The 21,686-nt window shown below is 32.7% G+C and overlaps 1 protein-coding gene across 7 annotated transcripts in view; it reads left to right on the top strand.

The window, feature by feature from the left end:
• Positions 1 to 21,686, top strand: part of NOVA1 (NOVA alternative splicing regulator 1) — a 134,623-nt gene that overhangs the window by 77,614 nt on the left and 35,323 nt on the right. The window lies entirely within an intron of this gene.

Here is a 21,686-nt window from a genome sequence, read left to right on the forward strand (position 1 = left end):
TTAACATAATATTTTTCCCAATAATCCATGATGTATGTTATTGTATTAAATGTTCAGAGAGTCAATAAACAGTTTTGTTTAATGATATTTAGGTCAGTGTTTTCTGTACTTACTAGACTATCTAGACTATGAAGCCTCTTTCAATCAAAATATCAATTTCCTCCCTCCCTCCCACTCTTCATCTCCCTGTCTACCTAACACACCTTAAAACTTTGGGAAACTCTTCTTTAAATTAATACTCTATCTATAAATTTCTAAATGATTAAACCAAAATCAAAGGTGTATTTAATGATATAATGAGAATAGATGGATTGTGCGTTTTGTCTATTTTATGTGAACATGAAATATATACAAATAGATTTTTTTCTCTATGTAAGTATATTTCACTACATCAAATCTGAAACAATTTATGTTTTGAGTATAAAAATATTAATCTGACCTCATATACGTGTGGGGAACTTAGCCATGCCTGTTGCACAGCCTTGTACGTATAAGCAACCAGTTTGTTAGAAGATAAAAGTGAATCTTAATAAGAATTTTTCCAGTATTTGTTGATTTATTCAGCAATATTGATCATCTGCAATGTGCCAGATACTGTGCTAAATGGTAGTTTCATGGGGCTACATTCTTATGGAGGACAGTCTAGTTAATTCAATATGTATTTGCAGCATAGTATGATAATTTATTTTAGACTTACTTATTTTGAAAAGATTTTCTTACATAACCTGTTTATTGAATCATTGAACCAACCAACAGTAACCAGTCTGGTTTGCCCATTTGTCATTATACACCAATGAGAAATATTTGAATATTATGTTAATTTTAAAAATTTAATTTTATCTAAATTTTTACCATCTTATTAAAGAAAATATAAAATAGATTTATAACTCTTGATAGATAGTCTTTAATTTTATGTTTGAGCGAAGAGCAGAAACCAAAACGTTTTTTTGAGGAATTACTGTGCTTAAAGCCTTTTATCCACATTCCCATTTTGCCTTTAGTTTGTTGTTCATGTTGTTCAGATAAACCAGTGAAACATTTTCTTTTCCATGACTCTTAGTTTAGATTTTTTGCCTTCTCTATAATCTTTTTGTCTTTTAAATGCCACCCACCATCCCCAACCCTCAGTATTTTTCATTTTCTCTCTGCCAAGTATTTGGGAGCCTTTTGAAAGAGAATATCTATCTTTGACCCCTGCAACTTTTAAACTTCCTTTATCAAGTATTTTAATTTTCCCCTTCTATTTTATGCATATTGTTTATTATTAGTTATTAACTCAGACCCTTCAAAAGTTTCTTTGTAACCAGGACATTATGTTTGGAAATAATAGTTTTGTCCTTTATTATTTCACTGTTTAACGTTCTGTAAACAATAACCAAGACCACCGAGGGAGGCAGCTAACTAGATTATAAATGGATTATGAGCTACTTGAAGGCAGGAGCCATTATGTGCTTAGCTTATGTTTCTTTTGTGTGGTCTGTAGAAGAAAGTCAATAAAATAAATGATGACTTAATAAATCAACCATAAAGCCAAAATGATGTCTTTTTCCCGTATTCTCTTTCTTTCAGTGAATATTTCTGAAGTCCCCTTTTTTTCATTATTTCTCTAATGTTTTCCCTGCCTTCTATTGATTCATGTTTTCTCAAGATCTAGCCTTGACTCTATTCTCTATTAAGAGGATACAGTATCTTATGTCTGTACTGCATGCTCTTAATAAAAGCCCATATTGCCTGGGCATGATGGCTCATGCCAGTAATCCCAGCACTTTGGGAGGCCAAGGAGGGCAGTTCAACTGAGGTAGAAGTTCGAGACCAACCTAACCAACTTGTAGAAACCCATCTCTACAAAAAAGACAGAATTAGCTAGGCCTTGTGGCTCATTCCTATAATCCTAGCTATTAGGGAGGCTGAGGCAGGAGAATCACTTGAAACTGGGAGGCAGAGGAGATCACACCATTGCATTCCAGCCTGGGCAACAAGGGCAAAACTCTGCCTCAAAAAAAAAAAAAAAAAAAAAGCCCATATGCATGAATAAAAGCCTTCAACTGCCAGCACTTAAACTTATATAGTCTCCATCTTTACATCTAGAGAATGTATCAAACATATAGTGTGCCTAATTAAACCTAGGCATGTTGTAAATTTTATAGATTTTATCTATCAAATCTCCCTTTCTTCTGCCTCGCTGCAATAGCATTACAGTGATCCCAATTATGAAGCATGAAAACTTTGGAGGTAACTTTTAATCTTCCTTTTCATTGCTTCTCATACTTACTCAGTTGCTAACTTTTGACAATTTTATCTTTAAAATATATTTGGATCTTTTCAGTCCCACTACCGCTAATCTAATTTTCATTGCGTCTTACCTAGATTATTGAATGTTTTCATAATCTTCTTATCACCAATCTCATTCTTCCACATATATTATATAACTGTGATTATTCCATCCTCTGGTTTAAAACATATTTAATTGTCTAGCACTAAATTCATACAGATTATTGTAGTATTTCAGGCTTTCTGTCTACTATTCTCTAAAAAAATACATCTACAAATATCTAAAAATGTAATCATCTCTTAAGAACCAGCCTAATATAAGGCCATATTCTGTATGAATTGTTTCTTGAGATGTCTTACTTACTTTGAAAGGTGTCAAATTCTCTCAAGGTAAAGAAACACTACTGCAGTTAGCAAGCTGCCTTAGATGTATTCTTTGCCACACATTCAATTTATTTTTACTATCTCCACCTTTTTTCTTTCCTTTATTTAATATTTACTCTAAGTTCATCCAATACAAGACGGACTACTTTGCTAATCTATTCAGTTCTCATATATTTTAAAAATACACTTTTATTAACTTTATTTAATTTTAAAATTTAAAATTCATTTTTAAAAATTTTCCTTTTTAAATATGAATTTTAAATTTCATTACTTTAAAAAATCATGTTACTCCATTTATTTGTTAATTAAATTCTTTCCTTAGGGTTATTCTATTTTGTATGAAATACAAGTGATTTTTAGGCACTGAATACCCTACTAATCCTTTATTGCCTTATAATTTTCATCAACTCTATTACAGTCCTTTCCATTACGTAGAATATGCTATGTGTGCTTAAGTGTGTATAATGTTTACATTTTCTAGTGTGAAGTATGCTTAAGTATATGGGGACAGGTGTGTGTGTGTGTGTGTGTGAAAAATTTCTCTTGGTTGAATGTTGTTTATCAAATCTTGTAGGATATAGGGTTCTATTCTATTCTTACATAAAATTATCAATTAGAGCCTTCCTAATTATAAACCTAATTACTCACTATCATGAATATTTATAGAAATTTGTGACCTCAATCCCAGTTCCTTTTTTCTTTTCATAAAGTATGAAAGCAAGAACATATTTACTCTCTGACTTTTCAAGAAATACCAAACTATTTTTTAAAACACTTATGAAAATTATATCCTAATTCTATAAGATAATTTTACCTTATGCTCAATCTACAAAATCTAAAATGTTATATTTATAAAGAAGTTAATACAAGAATGCTGTAATCATCTTTATGGGAGAAACCAATGATCTTATCTCTTGAAGTCAGTGCCATATTAGTTATTAATAAACTAATTTGTTAGTAATGAAAGTAATAGGAACAACAGCGGTTACTATGTCTATTAAAAAACTGCTGAACTCTCAAATATAATTCCTGGTTTCTTTGTAAGTAGTAGAAAATTTTAGAGATCACCTGTTTACTAGAAGCTTTTCCTTGTTTACTCTTCTATTTGATATAACTCTTATGGTAAATATCTGGTCTTGTTTAGGACAGAATTTGTTTATTCTTTTCAGTAGCCTGGTTTTTTGTGTGTTGTTTGTTTTTGCTTTTGCTTTTTGTTATGATGAAAGGAGTGGATATATATCAAAGATGTTTTCAGTGGTTTTTTAATATACGAATTTTTAATTAAAGTCATACACATTTATGTTTTGATTTTGTTTCTGGATTTTCTAGTATAAACATTAACGTGATGAACACCTTAGCTATAGTAAGATGGAAAAAGAGCAGGAAACTTGTCCTCTTGCTCAATCTGTTCCATGATTATTTAGATACTTACTTTATCCTACAAATTGAAGAACACAGTGATTTTGTATGAAGTAAACTAAGGTTATTTAAAAATGTGTTTCCGAAGGGTAGAGGTCATGAAATGCAATAAAAAATAATGAAATATAACGATTAATCAAAACTTTTTCAACATCTATTTTACTTACTTTCAAAATTTGTTTTGGACAACTTCATAAAATGTACTCTTTATAAAATCTCAACAAAGCTTGGATGAATTTGTTTGGCCACATTAATATATAAAGTAGCAGCTTTATCATGAACAAGACTGCATAGCAGGAAACATGCCTCTATTATCAATTCACATCTATTAACTACTATGATAAGAGTTTCTGAAATCGGACATGCCATTTAAAACCTAGTTTTGACATTATTTTTTTTTTTTTACAATGAATTAAATGTATTGCATTGTGGTATTCTTTAACAGTCATCCCAATTAAGTCGGTGTGCCCTTTTTCTGAGTGTTAAGTGGATTTCTTAATGTTTGGGAATTGTGCTAACTGCATGTTTATTATAGCATAAAACAGATGCTAATTTATGATAAATTAATACTTGTGGTTTTCGTTAACCGTGAAAATTAAGTTCAGGAAATTTCAAATAACTCTTGAACTATTAAATAAATTCATTCTAGATTCTTTTTTATTTGGTATCAAATATCTGATACCAATCATGTGTTTATAGTCCTTAAAGAACAGTTGTTGATCTTTCTATCTACAGAGGCCATTCAGATTTAAGGTCAGCACTGATCAAGATTTTCTTGATTGGTGAGGACTAGACTTATGAAAGAAGAGGACTGTGATTTTACTCTGGCAATGTGGCCTTACTTTGGCTAAGCATGAAAAGTTTTTGAGTTTCCTAAAGCAAATCTGTTCCCCAAGTTTGTCTTACTGTCTTACTGGGGTTGAATTCACTTCTCTTCATTAACTCCAAACCCAAATACTACTACTAAGGTCTGCTGGAGTAATTTTATGTCCAGGAAGACTACCTAGCCTAATTTAAAATTCCTCTTGTTTCCTAACTTGATATATGTGGCTAAAGAAAGAGTAGTTTATACAGGTGTTAGTAATTTAGCATGGGACTAATAATGAGATTTATTTTCTAAGAAATGATAAGTAACATTGCATTATTAGAAGGTTCTAATTAATATCTTCTATCACCTTTAACATTTTAAAATGACACTGCTATTTGGTTATAATATTTGATAGTAGTGTTTTAGATGAGCATCTATTTTTATGTATAACTAATTTTGAAATTATTTTTAACTGAATATGTAATTTTTAAGATTTTTAAATATTTTAATACAAATGAAATAAGGAAAATTAGATTTTTTTAAAAGGCTATTTAAATTTCAATCCTGTTTTTCTAAATGAGTTATAAATTACAAAATGGAATAAAATAATTCAAACATTGTGTTTTATTTTCAGTGTTATCATTTTATGTGTTAAAGTGTTATGAATCTCAAGCAATGCATGATTATAATAGGAATATTTTTAAGTGCAGCTAAGCAAAAATAAGAAAAATTAGACTAGATCATACTGTTCAGAAATAGTTACTTTTAACATTTTCCTATGCAATATATATTGTCATGTATATATGTATGTATTATATATATTCTTTTTAAAAAATGGGACTGTGCTTGGTAGAAGTAAATCAAGGAAAGGTGTTGTATTAGTGCATTTTCACACTGCTGTACAGAACTATGTGAGGCCGGGCATGGTGGCTCATGCCTGTAATCCCAGCCCTTTGGGAGGCCAAGGTAAGCGGATCACCAGGTCAGGAGACGGAGACCATCCTGGCTAACAGGTGGAAGCCTCATCTCTACTAAAAATACAAAAAATTAGCCAGAGTGGTGGCACCTGCCTGTAATCTCAGCTACTTGGGAGGCTGAGGCAAGAGAATCCCTTAAACCAGAAGGCGGAGGTTGCATTGAGCCGGGATCGTGTCACTGCACTCCAGCCTGGCGACAGGGCGAGATTCTATCTCAAAAAATAAAAATAAAATAAAATAAAACTTCCTGAGACTTGATAATTTATAAACAAAATCGGTTTAATTGACTCACAGTTCCACATGGCTGGGGAGGCCTCAGGAAACTTCACTGGGCCGGGGAAGGGGTGGCAAGGCACATATTACATAGTGGCAGGAAAGAGAGACAGAGAAGGGAGAAGAGCCACACACTTAACAACCAGATCTCATGAGAACTTGATCATGAGATTAGCATGAGGCACACTGCCCCCATGATCCAAGCACCTCTCATGAGGTCCCTCCCCTGACACGTGGGGATTACAATTCGAGATGAGATTTGGGTGAGGCTGCAGTACCAAAACCGTATCAGCTGTCTTCAATGTACTGTTTAGTTCATTCAAAAATTATAAATATTTAAACGTTGTTCAGCATTCATATTGTTTTCTTTGCATATAGAACAATGTTTTGTGCCTGTTTTTATTTCTATATTTTGAGCCTATTTTTTAACCTATCTGAATGTGATTTACTACAAGCCTCTCTTTGGTATGCCTTTACTCATCTGTTTTACCTGAGTACAGCCAGCTAGCTACTCCTAGACTTTCAAGACAAAGTTTCTGCAGTCACTGCCACTACCTGAGATCAAAGGCCCATGCCCTCTACTTAACTTAGCACAAGATAAGAAAGAGACAGTGCAAAAAATTAATTCCCTTTTCCCTGTGTACACACATTTCACAGAACCACCCTATCTCTTCCTCTAGCAACCTTCTCTCAGTTATATTTTCTAAGAGCTTGAACTAGCCTGTTTTCTGTGAGTTTGGTGCCATGCTTTTTTTTCTTATTCAGTGTCATTTGTTCATTCAACAGTTATGTATTATACACCTACTGTGTATTGGGCATACTTCGAATCATTGAATATATAGCAGTAAAATGTCATACAAGGCCACTGACCTTAAGGGAAGTGAGATAATTGGATAAATAATATATAGCCTAAGTAAGATTTTACAAAAGCGCAATTTAGATGCTCTCTAGATCAAAAGGGAGGCTCATTTGATAGAGGACTACCTGCTTTAGCAGAACGCCCATCTTTCTTATTTAGGAATGTTTTATAGGTTCTGTTCTAATGAGATAGCTTTCTCAGATTTTGAGGCAAAGAGGGAAGGGATAAGGATGTTGAAATGTCTTTACTCTCTTGAGCTACATGTACTTTTCCAAAACATCATTGGAATTAGTTTCTGATTAACTGAGGCTTTCATATTTACATATTAAAAGTGTGTATATTGAAAATATAAAGCGGTCTCATTGCAAACATAGACATGTTAAGTATACATTTAATGGGAAAAAGCATCTGTTGAATAATTTTACAGTGTCCACATGTATGCTACATAATAGAGTCATAGGATGTGTTGTGCACCATGTGGCTCCTTGCTTTCTACTTGACATCAGAAAAGTCAATCAAAATTCTACAAGTGAATGGTATGTGGTAGGGTGCTATTTATAAATTATGAATGACTTATACTTTTATCTAAATTTTAAATAGTTAATACACCTTCCAGGAAGTTTTGATTAAAATTTCATGTTTTACAATGTCATATTTTGAGTATAAAGAGAGATTTATGATCTTTATTAAAGAAAAACCAGCATTTCTTTATATTACTAAACAATGAACAACTATTTAAGACATGTCATTAAAGAAGTACTGAACATGCCAGGGCATTTCATGTTTTGGTTTGTGCCTGTTGTTCTGTTATGTAATTTTTTTTTTCATTTCATTCATCCATCATGAACCTCTTTCCATGCCAGTAAGTAAAGGGCTACATTACAAATTTAATTGTGGTTTACCAGGGTGAATCACAGTTTATTTAGCTAACCTTTTGATGTTGAACCTTAAGTTTAATATTTATATTTTTTGCTATTAGAAAAAAATAGTTATGAATAACTCTATATTTCCATTTGTATACTTTCCTAATTGCTTGTGAATTTTAATTTTTTTTAAAAAATATGATTACTGGGTCAAAATACATTTGCCACTGATTGCTAAGTTACCCTCCAGAAAGAGCATTCTAACTTATCATTCCAATAGAATTGTACTAGAGTATCCATTTCTACACGTCCATACCAAACTTTTATAATTTTTTGCCAATCAGAGTTATATGTTGACATTTGATTGCAGTTTGATTTGATTTTTCTAATACAATTGAAAATGAATATTTTTGCATTGGATGATGACATTAGTTTTTGCCCAGTCCTTCCCCTTCTTCCATTTCCTTTGGCTTTCATTCTTCCTTTGGTGTGATTATGCCAGGGTATGTGTTCATGTGTGTGTATATGGGAGAGAGAGAGTGAAATTTTTATTTAGATACCTGGCTCATTTTCTTTTCTGGTTGATGTCTACCTTTGTCTTAAGGATTTTTAAAAACATTAATATATTAAAGAATAAATACTAGATTCACTCTTAACATGTATTACATATGTTGCAAGTTCCCTCAGTTTCATCATAGCTTTCTGCCTTTGTTTTGGATCTACAGAAATTATGAATTATGTGTTTGTTAAATGTTGTGTGGAGGACCTGTGTGGAAAAGAATCTTCTCATACATGGCTGGTGGGAGAGTAAAGGAAACCAAACAGGTGTTGAAAGAAATGTGATTTATGATCTTAATTGATCCTCAATTAGGAGAAAAAATAGCTATGAAGAACGTTGTTTAACATAGCACTCTTAGGTAGAACTAAAAGATTTCTCTTATTCTAGAATGTTATCTTGAGAACGTTAGCAAAAAAACATGAAGATAGTGTTATCATTGTATGTATCATATTTTAAGTAAGGTTTTTAATATGCTGATGAGAAAACAATGGCAAATTTTTATTTTTTGAGTTTACTAAGAAATTTATAATTGTCAAAATATTTCATTTACAAAATGCAATTGTTTATATTTGAGCCTTGCTGCCTAGTGAATTTTTAAAAGTGAACTAGCACATCTTTACCTCTCTAGTTTCTGCAATATAGTTAACTACATGTCTTTTTTTTTCCCTTCTTTCTGGAAACATGTTGTGTTGAAACTCAGTTATATGCATAACCTGTAATAAGATTTACATTTTTCATAAAAGCTATATACTAAATATCTGTCTTCTCTTTAAAATATAGTCGTAGCAAGTTAAAAGAAAAGCTAATGCTATTTAATTCTGACTGTTGTATATTTAAATACAGTGAAAAACAGTAGAAAATGGATTTATAATTTTAAATTTACTGTGACTTTAATAGCTGGAATTAGTTGCAAAAGAACAGCTGCATCTTTAGCACCACAGGCTTAAATTAAGGTCCCAAAGTCCCATAGGTTTTACATTCCGTGACATGTTAGCAAGAAACTTACAAATATAGAAAGGCTCATGTTCTAAGACAGAACATGATCCATATAATATCCATGATTACTAAAGCAAATAAAATTCAGTCCAACATCAGGGTCTGGAAAGAAAATAAAATGATGAGAGATGAGAAAAAAAGGAACTACTTAATTCCTCTTAACATTTCAGTAATATTCCAAACAACTCATTTTTATCTGCAGTATTTAAGAAACATGTTTGTTTAGTTGATTCCGTTTCTTTTAGTTGCTAATGTGATTATTTAAAATTTGTAATTTTGTTTAATCTGAAGTATTTATACATAGTGCTTGCTGAAACTATTTCTCTTGTAGCAGTTAATGATTTAAAATCTTCAGCCATATTAGTTTTTTCCTTATCTTTATTTTCATAAATGAGAAACTTGAGAAAAGAATAGTAGAATACTTTATTTCATAGTAAATGAGCACTTTGAGTTTTTATTAATTATTTTAATAGCTGAAAAATCTTAGAAGAGCATAGTAAATGTTTTTTCTGCTCAAAATAGTTATCAATATTTAAAATTTTTTGGACCAAATATAATTTCAGTCTTCCTGGAAGTTTGCTAAAGCTGAACTCTGAAAACAAAAAGTACTATACCTTGATTCCTTACCAATAATGTTGTTTTTTTAAAAATAATATAACAATTTTAAAATTACCTTTATAGATGTACTAATGAGAATATAAAACAATATGTTATTTCTTTATACTTCAAATGTACTGGCAACATTGAAAACAAATCTGTTGATTGCTTCAAATAAGCATACTTCCAGTGATTTTTTTTCTTTAAAAAGACAATCGTAATGGCTTCTTTGTATATCAGCTATTAATTTTGCTTGTTGCACACATACATGTATTTGAAGATGGGTTTATATCTAACTCTTCTTCACTAGCACCTATGCAACTGTATGCTACTATGTTCCCTTTATCTTCTGTGGCCCCTGATACACTAGAAACTAAGAATGATATCATCTTAGCAATGCCAAGATCTCAAGTAATGAGGATCCTGCCTAACCTTAAGGTGAATGCTGTATCTTCTTTTTTTTTTTTTATTAATATCTTGGCTTTAGTTCTGCAAATAGCACTGAACTGCTACCTTCGTAAAATTATGAGGTGAGTACTTCAAGTAAATCTGATTTGCAGTGTTTTCATTTTGGAGAAGATGCTCCATAAAATAATAGTTGGTAAGGGTATTAAGAGGTTTGACATGCAAAAATGTGGCAAACATAAATTTGTTAATAAAAAATTAACCGAGTTTATTGTAGGACTTTGTTTTTTAATATGCTGATGAGTACTAGGAATCATTTAGAGAAAACGTAAATGCATTTTTCTCCTCAAACGTATTTGACCAGAGATGCCTTTTTTCATAAAGCATATTGTAAAACAAATATTGTATAGAACATACTTATAGAACTGTTAGGCAAATATTTGGGAACTTTAATACTTTTAAAAAATCTTATATCTTTAACTTATCTTAAAACAAAATTATAATGTAACACAATTATATTTTTTATTTTAAACAATACTTCTTATAATTTCTAAATTTTCTTAAAGTGATAACTTCAATATTTTACCAATATGTTCATATTTTTTCAACTATAATAGTATTTTTTCTACATATTATTTATTGCCTGAGTTTTTCCTATCTGTCTGTCTCCATTTCTTTTCATATTCCCCTTGAACTTTTTAACCCAACTATAGTCTTCTTTAAAGAGACATCATAGTTCTGACAGTCCTTTTTTTTCCTCCTGGAAGGCAGGATATCCTCTTTTTAAATATACTTTAAAGTGATGTTTACACATGTAGTTCTCTTTTCCTGGGATAACCCCTTACCTCAAGGATTTTGTGATTTAGAACTCAGGTTAAGTGTGACCCAGCCAGTAAGCCAACCAATAAGCTTTTCCTGCCATCTATGTATTCATTAATTCAATCTGTTCCTAAATCACAGATATTTAGTAAGTATTTGACACATATGCACATGTGTGCCATGATGCTGTGCATATAAAGATAAGCAACATGTAAACAGGTCACATTCTTGTGAGCGGAACAGGCTAGTGAACAGGAAATAATTGCTGTTATGGGGCAGTATAGCATAGTGGGTACACATAAAGAACACATAATCTAGACTGTGGCATTTATTTTCAGAATGTTTTTGTCAGTTGATTATAGATGTTTATAACATAATGGGCTTATTGGAGATTTACTAAGTAAATGAATGATACTAGGATTATTATTTAGTAAATAATAAATACATTTTTAACTTTAGAAGTATTCCATATTAACACTTTCTTTTTTATCTAGTAAGTAGAATTTTTATTCAGCATCATGTATTTCAGAATCTTTGCAAAAAAAAAGGTCATGATCAATATAGTAACACTTAGTTCTAATATAAGCTAGAAGAATTTGGTCAGGTAATTTAATTGATAAAGATATTTATTTCTTTTCTTAACAGTATGTAGTTACTGGCATTCTAGCAGATGCCATTCCTAGTACGTCTAGGTTTGATATGTAGCAATATTCTAAGAAAGTCTCAGTTTGTGGTCAGATTTAATATTTTATTATTATGGTGACTAAGTTTAATTAGGATGTTTGATTTGTACTCCTTACTTGACTAGTTTAGGAAATCAGTTCATTTGAATTTTTATCCATGCAAAATTATTCTTTGGATTTGGATATGTCGTAGAAAATGTAGTCAGAAGGTAATTGAATAAGGAGGCATTGAGCTGATCTTCATTCCCTGAGTGTTTCTAAAAGGATGGATAGAAAGAATCTTTTGAAATAGAAATGTATGGTAGATATATTCATTAGTAGGTTTCAGTAAGGGAGCATTATGTGATAATCCTTAGTAAATAGAAGAGTCTAATCATGATCTTTGCTTTACCTCAGGTCATTGATAGTTTGGATGTATTTTCCCTCTTCTTTTGACATTTACATTGGATTTTAATGCAATAATTGTGGATTTTAAAAGCCTTGCTATAATAGGGCTCATCCAAGATCATAGTTTTAGTTCATTAAATAAATAGTAATTTATTAACAGCTTGCTAAATAATAGGCTGGGGATACACATATGAACAAAACAGTCCAAGTTCCTGTTCTCTTGGACCTTTTGTTCATCAGAAAGAGGCAAACAATGAAGTAAGCAAATTACAACAAACAAGAATTTCAGAAAATTCTAAGTGTTTTAAAGGAGCATAAAGTGGTAGTTATTGGGAAGAGGCTTTTTATGGCTGTTAAGAAAGTCTTCTCTGATGAGGTATTATTGAGCTAAGGCCTTATGATGAGAAAAGGGCTGCTATGGGAAAAGCCAGAGGAACAGTGTTCCCAGGTTAGAGATCAGTGGGAAAAAAAGGCCTAAGAGAGAATAAGTGTGGCATGTTCCAGGAACTAAAAAAGACCTAACTCTCTGGAGTGTAGAAAAAGAGAGAAAGAGTAATATGAGATGGGGACTGAGAGCTCAGCAGAGGTCAAATCTTGATGGGTTTTGAAAGCCATAGTAAAGGATTTAGACTTTACTCTTACTATGGGAGAAGAAGCCATATGTTTTTAAACAGGTAAATTACATAATATTTATGGGTTCAAAATGTTATTCTGAGAGAGGAGTGGATTGTAGCGGAGCAAATAGTAAAGCAAGATGGACAGTAATTAGTAGACTATTGTAATGAACCTGTTTAGAGAAAATAGTGTCTTGGACTAGGGAGGTGTTGGTAGAGAGAGAGAGAGAGAGAAAGAGATAATTAATTCAGAATATATTTTACGGTATTTATAACCATGGAGACTAAATGAACATCATACTGGGAAGAGAGCAGCAACATAGAAGCCAGAAAGAGGAAACTATTTCCACAAGGAGGAAGTGGTCAGTGGAAGCCACTACATGAAAAGGAAAGGTAAAATGCCATAATACTATAGCACTTGATATTTTTCCTCATTGCTATAGTTTACCAATATCTCTGTCATTTTGCCTTATTGCCTGAAAACTGATTTAATATCTGTCTCTACATCTATACATCTTTGTTTCCAAACACTTTGAAGGAAAGAGGAAAAGCTGTGACAACTTTCACAAAGAAGCAGCAAGGTGGACCAAGGAAAATAGCCAAAATTTCATGGCCCCGAGTAACCTGGGATTTCAGAGAGAAGAAAAAAACAGAAGCTCCGCTACTTGCTCCATAGGACATAAAGAGCTAAGGAAATAGTCTAAATTTACCTAAGAGATAAAGCTAAAGGAACATTCATGAGAGAGATTTTGGATATGAGCCATACGCTGAAACTTGAGGATACCAAGAGCACTATGAAGTAATTTAGAAGGACAAGAAAGGATACAGAATTTGATGAGGTTCAGAGATACAGAGATGACTAGGAGGATAAGAGTCTGATGATGGCTGGAGAAACAGACTTCTGGTAACTTCCATATATAGGAATGTGAGGAGCTGCAGTCTCTTAGAGGAAGATGGGTGGTTAGAGTTATAGTCCACCTTGTTATTTTAAGTGTATGATACCACTGACCTTTCTTTTCTGCTCCTTGTAATTATGTGGTGAGTTTTGATGGGGGAGGAGCAGGAGTAGTGAAATACTGAAGTACTGTGGTAGCTAACAGTCAGGGGAAGAGTTGGCTCAAATAAACTAACTGAAGGATACCCAAGGACTTATTCACAGGAGGCAGATTAATGAGTAGGGGCAGGAGGCCAGAAACTACATAAAGAGTAGACAGGAAACTAAAGACTCAGAGATTCCTCTCTAAAGGAAAGGCCAGAGGGTGATAAAGAGCCAGTCATCTGTCCTCACATGGATCAGAGGCCAGTGAGCAACCAAGAGTCCAAGGATCTGTCTTCAAACGGATTAGAAATCAGGAGGACAATCCAGAGGAAGATTAGGTTTGAGGCTGTGGACTATTGTGTATTCCCGTGATAGTGCATGAATATACCTGAGAGGGATCACACTCTGTTACATCCAAGTAGTATCTAGTCTGGGATTCTGCCAGTTGTCAAACCTTATCTATAGCATTTTAATAACTCAGAATAAAAGACACAAGGATAGCAGAGACACTTATAGGAAAGAAGAAGAATTGGAATTACAGAAATAATTATGGAGACCTAGATCTGTAATTTAAAAATATTTTTAAAACTAAGTTTATAATGGGTAAGTCAGATTTAGTTCATGGTGTCACAGAAACATATCTGAATTATAACTACCTATTTTGAGCTGTACTCAAACAGGTGTCTGACAGTTGTATTACCTATTTTCACATGTCACTATTAGCCCCTATAACTCTTAAGATATTCTGATATTCTTTCATTTATAATTCTGTAATACTTGATATTGAAAAAATGGGTAATAAGATACTCCATTGTCTGTTCACATCAGGAAATAATTTTTAGCGAATAATTATTCGCTAAAATAATTTTTAGCGAATGAGTTGGGTTGCAGAATTTTGGAGCTTCACCTTCAGACCCAAAGTCAATTTTCTAAATATATTGTGGTATGCTGAAGCTATTTAGTTTTTTTTTTTTTTTTTTTAAACTTTTTTTTGAGATGGACTCTCACTCTGTATCCCAGGCTGGAGTGTAGTGGCGTGATCCCAGCTCATGCAACCTCTGCCTTCCGGGTCAAGAGATTCTCCTGTCTCAGCCTCCCAAAGTGCTGGGATTACAGGAGTGGGTCACCATGCCTGGCCACTATTTATTTTAACTGTTTTGTATTTGTTCTCAGCGTTATAGTCATAGTGTAACTTTAATGCACAGGAAAAATATAGATTACCACAGTGAATTAATGATAGGTTTGTAATTTTTTTCTTGATAAAATATTACCTTTTGTTGCCAAAATGGTAAAAGGAATTTATGGAAAAGCCAGAGCTAACATCACACTAAATAGTGAAGACTGAAAGCTTTTGCTATAAGATAAGGAACAAGACATGATGTCTGCTTTCACCACTTTTATTAAACATTGTTCTGGTAGTTGTAGCCATAATAATTGGACAAGAAAACAAAAATGATATTCAAATTGGAAAGGAAGAAGTACAGCTATCTGTATTTGCAGATGACATATTCCTATGTATAGAAAACTCCAGAGAATCAACAAGAAAGCCACTAGAGCTAATAAATTAAGCAAAGTTTTAGGATACAAGGACAAACAAAAATTAGTGTGTTTCTATACACCACAGTGAACAGTCCAAAAAGGAAATCAAGAAATAAATTTAATTTACAATAGCATCTAAAATAGTAAAATACCTGGGAACAAATTTAACCAAGGAGGTACAAAACTGAAGACCTAACTAAATGGAAAGGCATCCCGTTTCATGGGTGAGTACGCTTAATATTGTTTAAATGTCAATATTACCCTGTACAGATTCAACTTAATTGCTTTCAAAATACTAAGAGTTTTTTTTTAATATACAAATGGGAAGGCTGATTCTCAAAATGCATGTGGAATTGCAAAGTTCCCAGAATAGATAAAACAATATTGAAAAAGCACATAGTTGAGTACTCATACTTCCCGATTTCAAAACTTACTGCAAAGATACAGTAACCAAAAGAGTCTGGTACTGATATTTGGATAGGCAATAATTAATGGAGTCTAGAAATAATTCCACGTAACTGTAGCCAATTGATTTTTGACAAGGGTATCAAGTTCATTCAATGGGAAGAGAACAGTCTCTTCAACAACTGTTGCAGGGACACCTGGATTTCCACATGCAAAAGGGTGGAGTTAGAACCCTCCTCATATCATATTAAAATATCAAAATTAATTCAAAATAGATCAACAATCTAAATATAACAGCTAAAATCATAAAACTGTAGAAAGAAATGTAGAAATAGTTCTCCATGACCTTGGATTTGGGAATTGATTCTTCAGTAACAAAAATGGGAACAAAAAATAAATTAGACTTAAAATTTTTAAACTTCTGTTCATCAAAGGACATTATTAAGGTCCATTGCCAAAGGACATTATCAAAGACAACCTACAGAATGGGAGAAAATGTTTGAAAATAATTTATACAATGATTTTAATGTCCAGAATATATAAATAACTCTTAAACTCAACAAATGAAAGAAAACCCCAGTGTCTCATGCTGGTAATTCCAGCACATTAGGAGGTCAAGTCAGCCAGATCACTTGAGCCTAGAATTTGGAGACCAGCTTGGACAATATAGTGAGACCCCATCTCAAAAAAAAGTTCTTTTTTAATTAGCCAAATGTGGTGATGCGCACCTGTAGTTCAGCTGCTTGGAGCTGAGCCAGAAGGATTGCTTGAGTCCAGGAGTTTGTGTCTGCGGTAAGCTATGATTGCGCCACTGCACTCTAGTTGGGCAACACAGTGAGACCCTATCTCATACACACACACACACACACAAAGACACCTGTTAAAAAATGTGCAAATGAGTGAACAGATATTTCTCTAAAGAAAATATAAAAATGAACAATAAGCACATGCAAGAATGTTCAACATTATTAGTCACTAGTAAAATTCAAATTGAAACTCCAAGATAGCACTTCACACCAATTACGATGGCAGTTGTTTAAAAAATAATAATAGGCTGGGTGCAGTGGCTCACGCCTGTAATCTCAGCACTTTGGGAGGCCGAGGTGGGTGGATCACAAGGTCAAGAGATCGAGACCATTCTGGCCAACATGATGAAACCCCGTCTCTACTAAAAATACAAAAAAAAAACTAGCTGAGCATGGTGGCGCGCACCTGTAGTCCCAGCTACTTGGGAGGCTGAGGCAGGAGAATTGCTTGAACCCAGGAGGTGGAGGTTGCAGTGAGCCGAGGTCTTGCCACTGCACTCCAGCCTGATGCCTGGTGACGGAGTGAGACTCTGTCTCAAAAAGAAATAATAATAATAATAATGATAATAATAATAATAAATGTTGGGTAAGACATAGAGAAATTGGAATCCTATTACATTGTTGGTGGGGATGTAAAATGGTCCCGCGGCTGTGGGAAATAGTGTATCTGTTTCTCAAAAGGCTAGAATTACTATATTAGCCAGCGATTCCACTCCTAAGTTTCTACACAGAATAATTGAGAATAAGCACTGAAGCAGATACTTGTATATCAGGTTTCATTGCAGCACTATTCACAACAGCCAAAAGGTGTAAACAATCCGAGTGTCCACCAACAGGTTAATGGATAAACAAAATGTGGTATATAACATGCAAAGGAATATTGTGGAGCAATAAGGGAATGAATTTTTGAGACATGCTACATCAGTAAACCTTGAAAACATTATCCTAAGTAAAATAAACCAGACACAGGACAGATATTGTATGATTCCATTTATACAAAATATCTAGAATAGGCAAATTCCTAGAGACAAAAAAGTAGATTAGAGGTTACTGGGGGATATAGGAAGGAAGGGATCGGAATTTGTTTCTTAATGTTTATAGTTACAGTTTGTGATAATGAAAAATTTTTGAATATAGATAGTGGGAGTGTATGTACAACATTTTAATTTAATTAATGTCACTGAATTGTACATCTAAAGATGGGTAGAAGGACCAGTTTTGTATGTACCACAATATTTATTTAACTATTTTTGAGACAGAGTCTCACTCTGTCATCCAGGCTGGAGTGCAGTGGCATGACCTCTGCTCACTATAACTTCTGCCTCCCAGATGCAAGTGATTCTCCACCCTCAGCCTCCCAAGTAGCTGGAACTACAGGCGTGCACCACTAAAAATGCAAAAATTTTCTAGTAAAGATGGAGTTTCACTGTATAGGCCAGGCTGGTCTCAAACTCCTGACTACCAGTGATCCACTTGCCTCATTATATGTACAGTTTTTAAATTGCCATTTTTCTATTAACATCATAAAACTGTATACAAAGTAATAGCTATTAATATTAATAATAATATAATACTTTTTAATAATAGATTACATATACTCTTAAATTTCTCTTGTTTTTCCAACTACAGTCTACTCCTGTATTCCTTCTCCCACCAAGTTAAACAGTCAAAATTATTTATCCTAATTCTACATTTATTTGATATGTGCATGTAGTCAATAGTATGCTATTCATTGATCGTTCACTGATTTAAATAATTCACTCCTTGAAATTTCTACAAATGCAGGCCTTGCCTTCAGTTAAATTTATAGGCTCATATAAATGCCGAGGCAGACATATGAGAACTTTCAAATGTTTTTAAATGAAAATGTTCAGCATATATAAAATAGTACAATGCATTTGTTTATACCTTTATCTTATCAGTAGTATCAAGATTTGTCATGCCTAAAAAGTTGACTCCTTTTTTGTTGTTGCAGAAATATTTTGATGCAAGTTCAGTCACATTTAACCTGTACACATTTCAGTATGCATCTCAAAAAAGAAAAAAAAAAATGATGCTTTCTAATGTAAACTGATTCCATAATCTCACATGTTAAAGTTAACAGTAATTATTTGATACTATCTCATACTCTGTCTTTGACATTGCCTCAATTATATGTCAAATGAAAATTGTTTGATTTTGGATCCAACCAAATTCTGATTTACATTTAGTCGTAATATATTTTGTCTTCTTTTGTCCAGAGAGTTATCTCTTCTTTATTGATGAAGCTGCATCAGTTGTCTTATAAACAATTTTTGTGTCTCTGCTTCCTTACGGTATCATTTATTTTTCTATTTTCAGTATTAATCTATAATGTAGTGCTAAATGTTTGATTAGATTTAGGTTCAGCTACTTTTGAGTACATACTTGATAGTTGGTTCTGTGTGCTTTATGTTACATCACATAAAGAAGCATATGTTTGGTTTTCGTACTCATCATGCTAAGGTTGATCATTCAAGTCAGTTGGTAATACCTGATGTTTTTATGGAAAATTTTATATTAACCTTTCATCTAATGTTTTCATCCATTTATGATCTTTACCAAACTTAATTTTGTCATTAGGTTTGTAAAAGAGTAATTTTCTAACTCTGTCAATGTGTTTAAAAGTTGTAGAAATTACAGTATATTTCCTATTGATGGGAATAATCCAATAGAAAAAAATTATGATATAAGAAATAACTCTTAATTTGAAGAAGCATTGGACTTGGTAGGTAAGAGGGTCGGGGGCCCAGTGCATAAGTGATGGATCACCTTAGATAGAAACAGGAACTGTGTAAGTGAGTTAAGGAAACTTAGAGTAGCACAGAATGTATTATATTAAATTTCTATGAAAACTTTGCTATTAAAACTGGTAATTGTAATTTTAGAAACCTGTGCATTTTTAGCATTTGATGTATTGTATATTAAATCAAAACTTAAAGTAATTACAAATAACACTGCCTGTATTTGACATTGCCCCTTCTTATTACACTTTTTGTGATTTCTTTCTTAAAAGTGCGGTTTTAAATTAATGGTCTCAGGCTGGGCGCAGTGGCTTACACCTGTAATCCTAGCACTTTGGGAAGCCGAAGTGGGTGGATTTCTTGAGCTCAGGACCAGCCTATGCCACATGTCAAAACCATGTCTCTACAAAAGATACAAAAAATCAGCAAGGCATGGTGGTGCCTGCCTGAAGTCCCAGCTGCTTGGAGGGCTGAGGCATGAGGATCACTCTTGAGCCCAGGTGGCCAAGTGAGCCAAGATCACACTCCAGCCTAAGTGACAAAGTGAGACTCTGAAAAAATTAGGTAATTAATTAATGGTGTCTTATATACCTCTATCTTATACAAAATATAGGCATGTACTTTTATGTAACCGGTCTTCATCTCTTGTTGCTAGTTTCCTTCAAAGAGAAGTAAATGCTACTGTTAAGTAAAATGATAAATAATGGGCCGTTGAGTTAGACGCTAATTGAGCTAACAGCCTTTAAAATTACAAAACCAGCAACTTTTATGATTTATAGGCTCATTTTATTAAACATAATTTGGTCATATACCTGACAATCTCCTTTTTTTCTGACTTTCTCCTAAAAATTATGGTTTTGTGTTTTCTGAGTGGAAAGGCCATAAGTTCAGTAAAAGAATATGACAGCATCTCTTCTGAGGATTATAGCATTTCTGAGTGGTAGATATAGAATCTCCTTTTTTCTTTCCTTTTTTTATGTCAATAGTTCTAATGCAAACAATATGTGCTGCAATTGTGAACCTATGAACTATTTTCAAGTGTCCCACAAGTGCTAGCATGTGAAATTTAGCTTTAGACAATCATATTTCTTTGTGGCTCAGTAATTTCCACTTACTATCTGTTAGTCTATATAATCTGAAAAGTATAGGGGTTACTGTGTGGTCTGACATGGTATGTATTATCAGAATTTTAATGACAACATAGATTTATAATCTGTTTAGTTATTTAGTACCATGTTTTGTTTGTTTCTTTCTTTTTTTTTTAATCAATCTGTATTTAAATTAGACTGTTTTGGCATCCACAAAAGAGCACACTGTAGTTTTCTCCAAAAACAAGAATGTAATCTGATCTATGTTTTGTATTGTCTGCTGATCTGGATAAGAACACTTTGTCTTAGCTACATTGATCAGTTCTTATCCTTTCTAGTCATTTATTGGACACTTAATACAACCTTGTAAAGACTCCCTAGAGTATCCCCATCAGCTAGATCATTTTATACAGGAACCAGAATATGTACATCAAGATAGACAAGAATGAGAAAAGCTGATTAAGAGAAACTGGAAAAATTAAATCCACAGACTCACATTATGTTTTTCAGGCTTTATCCACCTTTACAAATGAAAGCTATTCGTACTCTCTGTTGAGATATTTTGTAAAGTCAAGCAAACTTAAGTTTTTATAGACTTGAATTTTCATTGTTTAAACATGACAATTTAGGTATATCACCATAATTTTTTCTTTTATTTCTCTTTCTAATTTCTATAATCTAATTCTGTTTTCTACAAGTATTAATGATATTCTTTTAGTATTATTTTAAATTCAAAACTACTAGAAAGTAAGTCTGTGTGTCAGAATCTTTAAAGCAGTATAAACTCCTTATGACTTTTTAAATATTTGTAGTTTCACAAATTTCCCCTTCAGAATGTATTTTAAAACCTTTTACAAAGTATCTTGGAATTTTGAAGCAGTAGCACCAAAAGGAAATATGTCAGGTAATTGAAAATGTTTCTATTAATTCAAAAAATCTTTTACAAATTTTAAAATCCCATTCTTTTGGTATTTTTAACAACTGTTTAGAAAAGAAATACTTATTTCTTAGAAGCGAGTTCATATATTGTGTTAGGTCACTGAGAAGATTACAGTTGAATACCAGGATTCTGCAATAAGCCTGAGAAACTGATTATTTTTTATTGCCTTAATGTATAACTATAAAGTATAAAA

The sequence above is a fragment of the Aotus nancymaae genome, unplaced genomic scaffold (assembly GCF_030222135.1).
Source record: "Aotus nancymaae isolate 86718 unplaced genomic scaffold, 86718_ANA_hifiasm-v0.15.2.pri h1tg000011l, whole genome shotgun sequence".
Classification (NCBI taxonomy): domain Eukaryota; kingdom Metazoa; phylum Chordata; class Mammalia; order Primates; family Aotidae; genus Aotus; species Aotus nancymaae.